This window comes from Babylonia areolata, chromosome 11, assembly GCF_041734735.1.
Source record: "Babylonia areolata isolate BAREFJ2019XMU chromosome 11, ASM4173473v1, whole genome shotgun sequence".
NCBI classification, from domain to species: domain Eukaryota; kingdom Metazoa; phylum Mollusca; class Gastropoda; order Neogastropoda; family Buccinidae; genus Babylonia; species Babylonia areolata.
In genome coordinates, this window is record NC_134886.1 from 15,890,242 (window position 1) to 15,904,822 (window position 14,581).

The following is a 14,581-nucleotide window of genomic DNA, read 5'->3' on the forward strand; positions in this document are numbered from 1 at the left end:
TCTTTCTTTCCTTTGTTTATTCCTTTCCTTTCTTTTCTTTGTGGAGGTTGATGAGCATTGTAGCTGTGATAGGGCACACAGAAATCAAGTTTCTTTTTTTTTTACGAATAGATTTATCGTGCTGGGAAGTATGTCCGAATGGAACTCCTGTCATGATGGTTTCAGCCTGATCTGGCCTGACCTCCACTACCACACTCACCCACCTCCCAAATCCTATATCACTCTTTTGATTATTTTTTGGATTTCTTTTTATATACCCCACTCCTTCAACATTGTGAACCCTACCTATTTCCTTTTTAGTTATTTTCTGAATTTTAGTGATGCCTGACACAGTGCCTGCAGCACAAGACAAACTGTCACTTAGGTGAGACATAGATTAGTACAATGGTTGAAAGAATCATCAGTGCACACAGTCTTAAAAAAAAAAAAAAAAAAAAGGCGAAACGAGACAGCGCAATAAAAAAAAAAAAAAAAAAATCACCCCAGAAAGTGACCATGCTATATCATTTTAGTTTCTCCAATACCTCCCCATCAATTCTCTTCCTGGAAAGGGTTGCCAGTAATAATATATATTATACAAAAAATTCCCGAAGTCCCGTAAAAAAAAAAGAAAAAGAAAAAAAGAAGACAAAATCCCATATCTATTCCATTCTAATTCGTTCGTAAACGTTCAGTTGTGTGTGTGTGTGTGTGTGTGTGTGTGTGTGTGTGTGACCCCATGCATCAGAGGTGAAACCTTGCACGAGCTTCATTCCAAAATTTTCGACTGCATTTCGGAGGCGTGTGTAAGGTTACTGTACATAGCGTGGGGTCCTTTCAGACAAGGCTCTGTTTGAGCTGCTAGGCGTTGGAACGTTGGAGAGAGACAGACAGACAGACAAACAGACAGACAGACAGTGAGTGATTTGTGCTTTGCTTAGGATTGGACTGATTCAGTTTCATCCGATGGTCATAGATTCACAGGGTGTTGTTGTTTTTTTCTCCTGGTATGAAAGTGTGAGGTGTCACTGTTTTGATGCTGTATCCCTCCTCTCTCTCTCTCTCTCTCTCTCTTGTGTACTTTTTTTCTTTCTGTTTTTTTTTTTAGGGGGGGGGGGGGGGTGCGAACAATGTGGAAGCTTGTGCGCAGAATTTTCCAAGGCAGAGTTGTTTTTTTTAACCTCCTTTTTGACAGAGGCTGTCCCAAAACAGAAAAAAAGAGCTGGCTTGGGAGTGGAGGGGAACAGAATAAAACTTCTTGTTGTTTCTTTTTTCTTTATTTATGCTTTTTAGCCTTCCTTTTCGTTTTAAAGATTTCCAAATGGATTTTCTGTTCTCATTTTGGCCGTGTACCCAGGAAATAACGTTGTGACCAGACACCATTTCGTTTGCTCTTGTTACAGCATGGCTTTAGAGAGGCTTGGACGGGTGTAAAATGAAAAAAAAACAAAACTGAAATGAATTAGATTAAGATATTGTTGCTCATGTCAGTGAACGTGCCCCGTTGTGTGAAACACTAACCTGGTATTTTTTTTTTTTTTTTTTTTTTTTTTTTTTTAGCAGAATGGTGTAGATGATGGAGAAATCTGGTGTAGGGGTGAGGGAAAGCAGGAGGTTGGGGGTGGGGGGGGGGGAGCGGTGTTGGGAATTATGAAGAGGAAGGAGTGTGCAAGAAATCTTGACCTAGAGACTTCTTCACCGTGTTCTCCGTTCCCTCTGCACTGGGAGCGTTATGGTGGGAAAGATGATTTGCCGCATTTCACTGCCAATGTATATAGCGCGTTCATTTGGCGACCACACGTGGACATTTCTGTTGTGTGTTGACAGTGGTTCTGCATGATGTGTGTGTACGCGTGTGTGTGTGCGTGCGTGTGTGTGTGTACGCGTGTGTGTGTGTGTGTGTGTGCGCGCGTGCACCTTTCTGTACATTCATGTTTTGAAAAATGAGCCATGCATAAAAATTAAAATCTTAATCCCTCTGAGTTCTCTCTCTCTCTCTCTCTCTCTCTCTCTCTCTCTCTCTCTTCTCTCTTTCATTCTTTCATTCATCCAGCCAGTCATGTCCTATTTTTGACAATCACGGCAGTGGAGTGTACAGATTCCTCTTCTGCTCTGATTTGACCGACTGATTGATGTTTTTAGTGGATTGAGTGATGAGTTGACATTGATCTATACTGTTACGGATGGATGACTTAGAACGTGCGTCGGTGTATTCACTGCCACGTTGATCCCCAACCACATAACTGTTAACATGATGATGGTGATGATGATGATGATGATGATATTTTTAGTGTGTTTTGTGCTTGTGGAAAATCGTAACGGTCAACATTTGCCTATGGTGCTACACAACCCTACACCTCCCTAGCGCTGTGTTGTATGTTTCGTGTTCTGTTCTTGTTTTGTTCTTTTTGTTTTTTCCCCTTTTTTTTATTTCAATGTTCGTATTCTAATTTCCCAGATTTATGATGACTAAAAAGGTGTAGATACTGACTGCTAAGATGCTCCTGTTACAGCACAGTTTGAAAGTCTCTCTCTATATATATCTCTGTCTCTCTCTTTCTCTCTGTCCTCTCTCTCTCTCTCTCTCTCTCTCCCTCTCTCTCCATCAGCTTGCAGGTTATAGTGAAATTTGTTTTGTTTTTCGTGTGTTTTATGTATAATTATCCCCCCACCCCACCCCCCACCCCCAGCTCCTGCTATTGTTTCGTGTGTTTTATGCATTTCTTAGCGTTTTGTTTTTGTTGTTTTTGTTTTAAACACATCACCCAAATCAGTCTGTATCGAGAATAAGTCTTCTGCTGAACTTACAACAGTTGATATAAAAGAAATCACGATTTTTATTTTAATTAACTGGTGCCAGTATAATGTTGATGATGATGGTGATGACATGATTATTCTTAGCAGTATTAGTATTATGTCAGGTTGAAACATAGCATCCCTTGTAACAAACTATAACTGGACACGCTGTTTTTATCACCCTGTTTTATCCGTACTAAACAAATAAAAAAACACGTCATTTTATGCATTTATTTTTAACTATCATTGTGTCATTGTACGTTTTAAACAAGTAGACTTTTTTTTCATGGTTTTCCTTTTACGTAACATATCACTTTAATCGTTGTGTTTTAAACGTGGTGTATAGACATGCTCGTGCTTGGCACTGACCTCCAGAAAATCCCGGGTCGCGTTAGTGGCGGTTCACTCACTGCACGCGGTGGTCAGTTGACAGCATTAGAGGGACTGAAGCGTGTGTGTAGAAGGTGGTGCAAGTCCGAGTCGCCCGTTCCCGCTTCGCCGCCTCTTTGATTCTTCCACCACCGCCATCAGTGACCTCTTCCTCAGAGTTGGGCTCTGTGTATCCGTTTCGCCTACACGGCGTTCCTGTTCTTACATGTTCTGGCATCTCTCTCTCTCTCTCTCTCTCTCTCTCTCTCTCTCTCTCTCTCTCTCCATCACACACACACACACACACACACACACACACACACATATATATATATATATATATATATAATATATATATATATATATATATACACGCACTCACATACACACATACTCTCCACACATACACACGCACGCACACACACATACACACACACATACTCACACAGACACACACACACACACACACACACACACACACACACACACACACACACACACACACACACACATACATACATATATATATATATATATATATATATATATATATAATCACACATTCTCAGGCACACACACACACACACATACTCATACACACGCACACATACTCACATGCACACACACATACACATTCTCACACACATACTCACTCACTCACACACACACACACACACACACATTTGCTGTGTAGTCCAGTAGGACATTTGTTATAGTTTTTTTTTATGTTGGCGTTTATAACGTTTCCATTTTCCCTAGCGTTGTCTCTCCCTATTCACCCTCCACACATACACACACTTTTACCCCCCACACCCCTCCCACAACCCCTACCCCACGGTTTTTTCCTCCCCGTCTTATATTACTTCAGGTGGAAAGACGTTAAACTGAAGACGAAGACACACACACACACACATACATACATACTCACATGCACACACGCAACCATATTCACATACACACACACACACACACACTCACACATTCTCACACACACTCACATTCTCTCTCTCTCTCTCTCTCTCTCTCTCACATACTCACATGCACACACACACACACGCACACATACACACACACACACACATACACACACACACACACACACACACGCACACATACACACACACACACACAGAGTGGCTGAATTACACGGGTCGGGAATACCAGTGTAGTGATAGGCGAATGAGGATGACAGCCAGTACTGTGCAGGTAGTGTGATGGTACCTGACTTGTGAGTGTGCTCAGGGGGGTTACTGTTGGCCTGTCCTCCCTGCCCTTCATGTGGAGGCAGTGACGAGGAACAGCTTCAGTACACTTTAGTTTGTAGTCATCTGCCACAGTAAGGAACAGGGGAGTGGGTATCTCTCTCTCTCTCTCTCTCTCTCTCTCTATATATATATATATATATATATATATGTATGTGTGTGTGTGTGTGTGTGTGTGCAGAGAGAGAGAGAGGAGTAGTTTACAGATAAGGTAAATCTTGACTGGGCAGGCTGTCTCTGTCTTTCTCCTTCACCTCTCCCTCTCTTTACCCTATCTCTCCTCTCTCTCTCTCTCTCTCTTTCACACACACACACACACACACACACACACACACTCAAACACACACACACACACACGCACGCACGCATACACATACACATACACTCACAATGCCCATAAGTACTTTCATGTCATTCGTTGTCCAAAAATAACTGCCCTTCCCATAGGAGTGAGCGGGGATCACATTAGATAGCTGACATTACACGAAAAGTAGCTACATAAGAACAGGGGAGGAACATGTCTTTCAAAATAACACCTGACGACAAACTGAGATGTGTAAGCTAACTTGGCACAAAACCTAGTAACATTATCCTGGTTAAGTCCACGCACGTAAATACACCACAGTTTCAGGCAGTTCTAGATAGTTTAAAATGTGGGCCATGAAAAAAAAAAAAAAGAAGAAGGAAAGAAAAGAAGAGAACAGAGATATAAATGTGGGTAACTTCCCTGAGCTCACAACCGTGTTAAAACCTATCGCGTTAAAAATCGATCATCGTCACACACTTTGATGACGTAAAGGTTTTTTGGGGGTGACTAGGCCACTGGTTAAAGGGGGGGGGGGGGCGTGGTGGAGAGGGGTAGACCTGTGATCAGACGGGAGGGTGGGAAGGGAGGGACAGTCATGTGAAAATAAAAAAAAAGTGTTTAAAAATGAAATTGTAAAAAAAAATAAAACGCAAACCACCAACGGCCCAGACTGTGGGTGAAAAAAAAAAGATATTGTAATTTTTTTTTACCCCCGCCCAAAACATTGTATGAAGAAGACTGTGCTTTGGCACGAGGGTGCAGTTGAACGAGTTGACAATGGTGAGCCCCTGTGTTAGCGGGGTGTAACAAGGCGTAATTGTGGGTCGTTCACTTGGCGGGGTTTGGGGTTTGGGAGGGTGTCGATGTCCTTGCCGAATGACATGGTGGTTGGCTTTTGGGGTGGCTGTGTTCCCATGCGTGCTCCACGTTTCTGCTTCGTGCTGATGTAGGGGCATGTGATGATCACGGGTGGGTGGTTATTTGGGGTGATGATTGCTGGGGGAGGTGTTAATTGCATATGACGCAGGAGGAGTTGTATAGAACTGGGAGCTTTTCTTCTTCTGTTTTTTTTTTATTTTTATTTTTTTATTTTTTTAAGTTGGAAATTATCTGTTGGAACAGCAGTACTTCGATTTATCACTGCCTGTCTCTCTCTCTCTCCCGCTCTGTCTCTGTCTCTGTATCTCTCTCTCTCTCTCTCTCATTTGCACACGCGCGCGCGCACACACACACACACACACACACACACACACACACACACAAGGAGAGAGAGGGGTGTGGAATAGGGGAGTGGGCAAAGGAATGTAAAACATATGCCCACCTTGCCAGGTAGGTCAAGAGACAGGATCAGAGCCCAGTAATCCCACCAGTAGGGTGTGTGTGTGTGTGTGCAGCACGATACACCACAGTCACCTCTATCCTGTCATTCCACGGTTCAATAAACAGTATAGGACGTTACCATCAGTCAGACCGACTTAGCTAGCGTCAGGGAGGGTGGAAACGACAAGATATATTTATAACACATCACTCCGTCGCGACAGGGTAATTTTAGGGCTTGAGACCGGACTGTAAGGACTGGTTGGTTGAGGCGTGGCTGAGATACTAGATTATTATATCTCTGGGTCTAGTACCAGTCTTGAGAACCACGTACAACCTTCGTAACGCCGTCGACAACCAGTGGTACTGCCACATGATGGCAGATTTGAGTTTATTGGTGTACAGTAAAACAGTTACACGTATAGTTGGCTGCAGATCTTGTTTGATATGAGATATTGCCTGCCAAAGGGATTGGGTCGGGGGGTAGGGGGGTACAGGGTGACGGGAGGAGAGAGGGCAGGCTGAAGTGGATGCATTCGTGTGGAGTGTCGCGAATGCCGTCGGGAATATTAGGTTTTCTGTGCGAGAGTTAGTGATGGGACGGGGCCAGAGAGTTAGAAATAGGGATGTAGAACACTGTATGGTGGAGGGCGGGAACAGGTTCTTTGGGAGGTCTGTCCTTTACCTTCGATTCCTGGAACTTTGGAAGGTAAAGGTAAGAAATAATTATGTCCCCTTCCATAGTTAACTATTCGTGCCCCTTTGCTTTCTTTTTTCATTATTTTTTTCTTTCCTCTACTTCTTCTTCTTCTTCTAATTAACGGACTGAGAACTCTCCGAGCCCAGAACAGTGGCAATCGAGGAAAACCTGAAACTGCTTCATTTCATTTATTTTCCTATACTTTAAGATCCGCTGTGGCTTACAGATTTGATGAATATCGTGTCCGGTGTTTCTGGCATAATTCCAGTGATGCGGTATTGTTGAAGTCCCGTGAAGGACTCTATACCAGAGTTGTGGTGCTTAGGAGAATGGAGTGGTTGGTCCACGACCTCGACTCAATGCTGAATGTTAATTTCCCAGTATCGTAGAGCTCTCGTACAGTAAGCCTACGCCTGGTGGCATTTTAACGACGTGTAAGAGAAGCCCTCAATACCATGCAAACCAATCCATCTTCCAGCAGACACGAGAATAATGTTTTAGTTAGCTGTAGTAGTAGCAGTACTGGTAGAAGAAAAAGCAGTGTGTGTATCAGTAGTTGCTGCAGACGTTTTCTCGGTCTTGATTGGGTTCATTAATGCTAAACTCTCATTCGACAACTTTTCTGATATCAAAGAAATGATACTAACCTGGTTTGGTGTCTTATGAACCCGTCTCTATTTGCTCATTTTTCTGTTTCATAGATTTCTTCTTTGGTCACGTTTTTACAGCGCACTGGTCCCGTCACTGGTTTCCCCCCAAGGTCTCTGTCTGCAGTCCTTGAGGTGCCGGTTAGTGTCTTGGGCATAAGTGGTGGGACTGAACAGTGGGATGGGCACTAGCTGCCCCGTCTATGGCGTCTCATGCCCACATGGCTTTTTGGAAACTGGTCTTTTGCAGACAACATGACGTTTCTTCTTTTTTCTTTTTCTTCTTTTTTTTTGTTGTTGTTGTTGTTGTTTTCGATGTTGCTCCTTTTTATATTTGTGGGGTGATCAGTTAAGCGGAACGGCTGACGTCACCATAGGCGCCTTTTTTCTTTTTTCTTTTTTTTTCTTCTGTTTTTTTTCCCCATGGGTTGTCGCGGTGTAGATCGATACCTGTCTCATTGACTGAGAGGTGTAAGATATGATACGTTGGTATCTGTCGGCGTGTCCTTAACGTTATGAAGATTTTCAACGCTGTGCATTTCAAGTCTTAGTTGGATAAATGGTCAGGTAGGGCTTAAAGCTAGAAATTAAGTGAACACACCGTAGAGTACGTAAAAATTGAAGCGTTTGTGAATCAGTACAAGAATCCTCCCACACACGCCCACACCCTCAGCCTTAATAGAAAAAAAAGATAAAATTTTGTATGGTCGTGCACTTGAATGAAATAATTACCAGTTACATGATGTTCTTGACATTGGGATTTCAGACTGTAGGTGGATATAGTGAAAAGGAGCTCTCTCAAAACACAGCCAACCTTGAATGGTTAGAACGACTTCACACACGACAAGCACGCATTTCTGATTTGCCATCAGCACACATGTGGAAGAAAGAAACAAACAGAAGTTGTGTTTTTTCAAGACGGAAGTGCGCGCGTCTGAACTTTGCTCTTTTGTGTTCATGCGTTTATGCGGTCGTCAAAACTATGTCGTAAGCTCAAACAAGAATTCTTGTCTTCCGACATTATACATATCACAGCATTATACTATGTTCACAATCCCAGTTTTATAGACAGGAACACCTATTTCGTGTTTGTCGTGGTTGGTTCTTTCCTTCCTGCGTATTTCATTATTCAAACTAGCAGGTGCTTTTCACGTGCATGTGCAAGTCTTACTGGTATTCCTACATGGGTTTCTGTATTATCAGTCGGGAGGGGTTTGGGGGGTGGGGGGTTCCGTAAGAATCAAGCAGTTTTCTCTTAATACCCCTCCAGAGAAGAGCAGGAAGGGTTGTTTTTTGTTTTGTTTTGTTTTTAATTCGAGACCTTTGCGATGAGCGATATTTTGTTAATGGATTGTATAACATGTATTTTTTAAGTATACACATATCTGGCTATATTATGTTTATCATATGATACTGTTTAGATAATGATATAATTGTTTGATGTTTTATAATTTATCAGTTGTTGTTTAGTATGCTTTATTTGTAATTGTTTAATCGTTGTATATTTTTATTTGCTCACTATTTTTAAATTCTATTGCACATAATTCACCGGCGTCTTTTCCTGTATAATTTATATGTTTTACTTCGTTCATGAACTGTTAGTTGACTGAACACACGTCGCTAACTGACGGGTATCTCAGCCAATGAGAAAGCCACACTTGACTGAAAGATCCCTCAGCCAGTCATAAAGCCTCATTTGACACCCCCCTTCAATGCAGGAGAGTGACGACAATCTCGATCTTTGTTGTAGTGGGCGATGATGGTGCGGTTTAGCCAGCCATTCAGTCACCCTGATAAACGGGCGTTCATGTACTTATTATTGATTATTGTTAGTAATTCGTTCTAGCGTAACGTAGATCTCGCTGTATATGTCATTCTGTTGTACTGTTGGTGGATTTTCAGGCTGTATCCACTGGTGTGCTTTTAGCTGGGACCTAAGGGACTGAGATGTTTGTCGCATTCGTCTGATCAGTCTGTTAGTGGATACGTGTTCCTGAAAAAAATTGCCAGAACTGTTTTGTACAGTGTCATGTCATTGTATCTGCATTTTGTGGACACTGTTAAAGCTAAATCGCAATCGAATTTATATTTGTCACATTGTTAGTGATTTGGATTTTGTGTCGAAAAGAGTCATTTTGTTAAACAAAAAAATGCTGCTTTGATGTGAAGATAATTATGTCCTTTTTCCCCAAGACGTATTGTGTATATTAAGATTTTTTTCTAAGATATTTTGTCGCTGATTTGTACGAGCTGGTGGGCAAAGAATGGTGGTTTAGTGGGAACTTGGGCCCGAGGCAGGGGGGGAGTTACGAAGTGTTATTGACTGGGCCAGGAAAGATTCTTGTCAGCAAGATGGTGAGCCATACACGTGCTCCCCAGTTTCCACGCTGATCGTTCCTGTGCGTATTTCTTCCAAGCAAAAGAAAAATGTGTATCTGGTGATGCACATTACTGTCACGACGTGTTTTAATCTCTTCGAAATTTAAAAAAAAAGAGAATACCCCCACATTCCTTTGAACTGTTGAAACACTGTGATTTAAAAAAAAAAATCATTGTCAAACATCGTGTCGTTATGAATTCTCTGAAAGAAACAGTCTTTGAAATTATATGAGTCACCTGTTCTGCTGACTCCCCCAGAAGCATTGAAACAGTTGATCATACGTATATTGCTAGAAATTGGCCTCCTTCTTCCATTTCTTTAATATTATTTTTGTAAACATGTTAGATAACAAATTCCTTTCAGAACAGATAACAAGTATAATGAAAATACGCCAGTTGTGTTGTTTTTTTTGTTTTTAAGTGACAACAATTTCGAAAGCGTTGACACGATTACGAGATATTTTAAGTTAGTTGTTAAACTGATCAGACGAAAGTTTAGTATGTTATTTTTCTGGGTTCCGTATGGAGATAATTGTTGCTCGGGATAGTTCTCAGTAGCAGTACTCACTAAAATTTGCTCACAGTGGACATTCAACGCTTTCAGTGGAGGATTACACCAATGAAGGGTTCTTTTTAACTTATCATTTGCCTGGATTTCTTTCTTGTTTCTGTATTACTCACGGTTGGCTGTACTTCCCTATCCTGTTGTTTTACGGCTGAGTTGGCGACAGTGACAACTCCCTCCCCCAGTCAACAACCGGACCCAGTTTCCAGCAGACACGAATTTCTTTTGTGCCAGCGCCAGTCTCTCGCACAGCAATAACCACATGGTTTGTGTTTGTGTTTCCACAGCAGCAGATGAGTGGGTGGGTAGTCAGCGAGTACAGGTGATAGGTACTTCGCAGCTCTGAGAGGTGCAGGATGATGACGATGATATGTGTAACGATGTCTGGGTCATCCTTGTGTATTCACTTTGTCAAGGTATTAGCAGCCACTACATACCCTTCAGTATTTTGGTCTCTTGTATCTTGATCTTATGTTTGACACAGAAAAGTAAACTATTCCAAGATGTGTGGGTATGGGTTTGTGTGTGTGTGTGTGTGTGTGTGTGTGTGTGTTATTCCAAGAATTGCTTTAATGTGTGTGTGCGTGTGTATGCGCTCGTGAGAAAGAGAGGAGTCAGTTGAAAACTGTTGAGGCTATGCGTTTTCAAAGGATGAGTTACATTGAGGAACCTCCCTCCCTTCTCACACACACACACACACACACACACACACACACAGATGCAGAGTCACGAAAAGACTATTTCAATAATTTATTTTAATCTCAAAAGAGTGATTCAAATCAAGCGACACATGTACAAAATCATATGATCAATATTTTGCACTTGGAAGATACGTTTTGTTCTTGAATTCAAAGGGGAAAAAATTCAGCCTGATTCCAAGGTTTTAAAGAACTGCACCACACCGGATGTGAACGATGACAGATTGATTTAACAGGTTCAGAACAATTTAACATGCCTTTCGTCACCCCCACTTCCATTTTCATTTCTGACGTCGAAATCAGACTGTTTCTTTCTGAAGCTTAAACGAAACTTTTCAGTACGATAAAAGGTAATGAAAAATACAAACATTTTTTTTCTACCCAAAGAAAACAATCAATACCTAAGCCCAATGTCCCTCATATTTTGTCGAAAAAAACCAATATCCGTCATTCTGCATAGTGATCATATTTCAAGATTATCTCTAGAGTGTTTCAAAGACAACGGAATGTGAGAAGTGAAGATAGCTGGGAATGAAGACGAATGCACAAGCACTTTGAAATTCCAATCCACGTCCAAAATATTTTGGAATCATACCACAGTGAAATTTGGAACAATTTCTTGCATCGCTTTTTTTTCGCACGTTTATTGTTGACGCTGTTGATGCAGTGTTGTCATTTATGTAACGAGCGATGCTTGGTTTCCTGCATCTGTTACGCTACAGAAAAGTCACAAAACACACGTGTATAATATGGTTGAATAATCACAACACAACACACGAAGAAAGCATTTTATAACATGTAATAAGAAATATATATATATATATATCAGGTTTGCTCGAAGTTGAATTTCCCAGAAACAAATTTTACCACATCACATACTCCTTAACACTTGAATATCAAGACAAGTGCATAATCATTCATAACATGCATCCAGCAATATCGACAATAAAGCGACATCTGTTGTACTTCTAAACCGGTGGTAAAGTACTTGAATCAGTCAAAAACTATTATTATCATTCGAAAATTTGCTCAGCAAGGGAAAAGTTGTATCCTTTCGAACCGTAATTATAACTTGCTCACATCATAATTCAAAATATGGCATCAAATGATCATATACACTGACAAATTCGAAATACGAAACCTAGCGATCACGAAAACTTCTGACAATGACCTGTGTGACCCTACACCATTTGACATAAATCTATGAGTGATGGGAAACACCACCCTAAAATTTCTCATCGGCATACAACCTCCGTTCATCTCTCTTACAGTTCAGTCTAATAATGAAGCTTGAAACTTTTCTCCCAGTTCCAAGCTGTCAGTGAAGAGTAACGTAAAGCATAACTGACTGCGATTTCAGTCATACATGATCTGACTGGATGAATGCGCTTACTTCCATTTTAGACTGTCTGAAGGCAACAAAGACTACCCAGTGAGCTTGCCAAAGTAACTGGCGTTAATGAATATTGGAACCTTTCTTGTAATCCAATAATAACCTATCCTAATTCTGACCAGGTGATGGCAGCACACACAGTTCTCTGAACAGGCAACGAACAGGATTTCTTTCAATCACAGACTCAGGTCATCAACAAAACCCAACCTCCGTTCTAATCATCCAATACTCTCAGGTATTTCAACATGATAAAAATTAACTTTCCTTTCCTCCCGACCATCTGAAGGGAATCAACTTTCAAGGCTTTGAAAGTCTCGTCTGCTGCCGATAAACCTGTACCATTACATATAATTATCACATCACTTGGATACTATATTTGTAAGACATCGAACTGTGATTCGATAGAGACTCACGTCTTCCTTTGAACAAGTACATCACAGTGCATTGTACGTTTCCTTTTATGACACATAACAGTTAACCGGGTGGTTTTTAACAGAAACTCAACAGTTTATCGGTAACTTTCAAACAATCCAAGGACAGTTACAAGCTGAACCTTTGTGAACACTTAACACAGGTTGTTGACACTTCTATTACCTATTTCTCCAGATTGTTTTCTTTTCTTTTTAACATTTGTATAATACAAGTCACGGCAACGCAATGGTAACAATGTCACTTTGTTTGTTTTTTATTTCCTCACGGAAGCCAAACCTTATTTCCCATTTTCTCCTCAGATCCATATTTCCATCTGTCAGACGATTCCAAGCAAACTCCACTGAAAGATACTGAATCAAAACACTTCTGACGATCCAAATCCAATTGGAAAACACAATGGCAAACTGGAACTAGATGCAGTCAACTGTCAATGAATCAACACCAATATGGTTTTTAATTGGGGATTACAACCCCGGCTGAACAGGACACAACAGAAAAGGTGTTTGGCTGCTGCATGACGATAATAGGGTTAGAAATCACCGTTCATTTGTTCGTTTGAAAATAAAAGTATGGCATACTTTGGCACACGCTTGCACACACACACACACACACACACACACACACACACACACACACACAATCGTTTTGCAGGTCTCAATTCGAATCAATCCAGGAAAAAGATATTCTCTTCAAGTGTGTAGTATGCCTCCCTCTTCCCTTCTCTTTACCTCCCTCTCTATCTCCCTCTGATACCCTGTCAAACATTAACCATCTGCAAGTATTTTGTTCAATCACAGTGAAAAAAGTTGGTCCTGGACACGCACTCACACATACACATAGATAAAAAATTCCACCATCATCAGTTTCAGTTTCAGTAGCTCAAGGAGGCGTCACTGCGTTCGGACAAATCCATATACGCTTCACCACATCTGCCAAGCAGATGCCTGACCAGTAGCGTAACCCAACGCGCTTAGTCAGGCCACCATCATCAATCACGTACTCCATCCATCGATCAATCAATCAATCAACCAAACACTTAGATCAAACAACGACTACAATGTATCCCACATCATGAAATAACGCAATATCTTATCAGCTGTTTGAGTCAATAAACAGAATTACATGTCTCAAAACAAAACAAAAAAAGACTTCATTTAATACAGTAGAAAAGAAATGAGAGAAGAGAAGAGAAGGAACGCAGAGAAAGAAACAAGGTCGTGGACAGGGCCTGTTTTGGAGAAAAAAAATCCATTATAAAAATCAATATTCAAGCCAAAATATATATATAGAAAAGAAACATCTGACTAGACCTTTCTTCTTCTTCTTCTTCTTTTTCTACTGAAGATGAGCACTGTTTGAGAATCCTGCATAAAGCAAAGTTAACATAGACAACACTGAGACAGTCAAATTTGATCAACTGACCCTCTCTCTCTCGCTCGCTCACACACACACACACACACACACACACACATGCACACACACACAGGCGCACACTCGTAAATGCACCACATACACGTGAGTGCACTCAATTACACACAGCATGATAACAAATATATACTTTCTTATACTGTATGTTCAAAAACACAAACACCTATCGAACGCCAGTTTAAATCCAACCACGTTTAGAACACGAACACTGGACTGGAACTGAGTGTCTTTCACAGCAAGCAAAACATGACTGATCAATTTTACTATGAATAATAAACACAGCAATCCAAGAAAAAACGACATCATATT

The 14,581-nt window shown here is 41.1% G+C and overlaps 1 protein-coding gene across 3 annotated transcripts in view; it reads left to right on the forward strand.

Annotated features, from left to right (window-relative positions):
• Window positions 1-1,032, forward strand: part of LOC143287571 (kazrin-like) — a 144,905-nt gene extending 143,873 nt beyond the window's left edge. For 2 of the 3 annotated variants that reach the window (XM_076595668.1, XM_076595667.1), the window contains exon 14: window positions 1-1,030. This exon is cut by the window's left edge and continues 2,113 nt beyond it. The gene's annotated coding sequence lies outside the window, so the exon portion shown is untranslated. The other variant, XM_076595666.1, reaches the window with a different exon arrangement.
• Window positions 1,033-14,581: the final 13,549 nt, after the last annotated feature.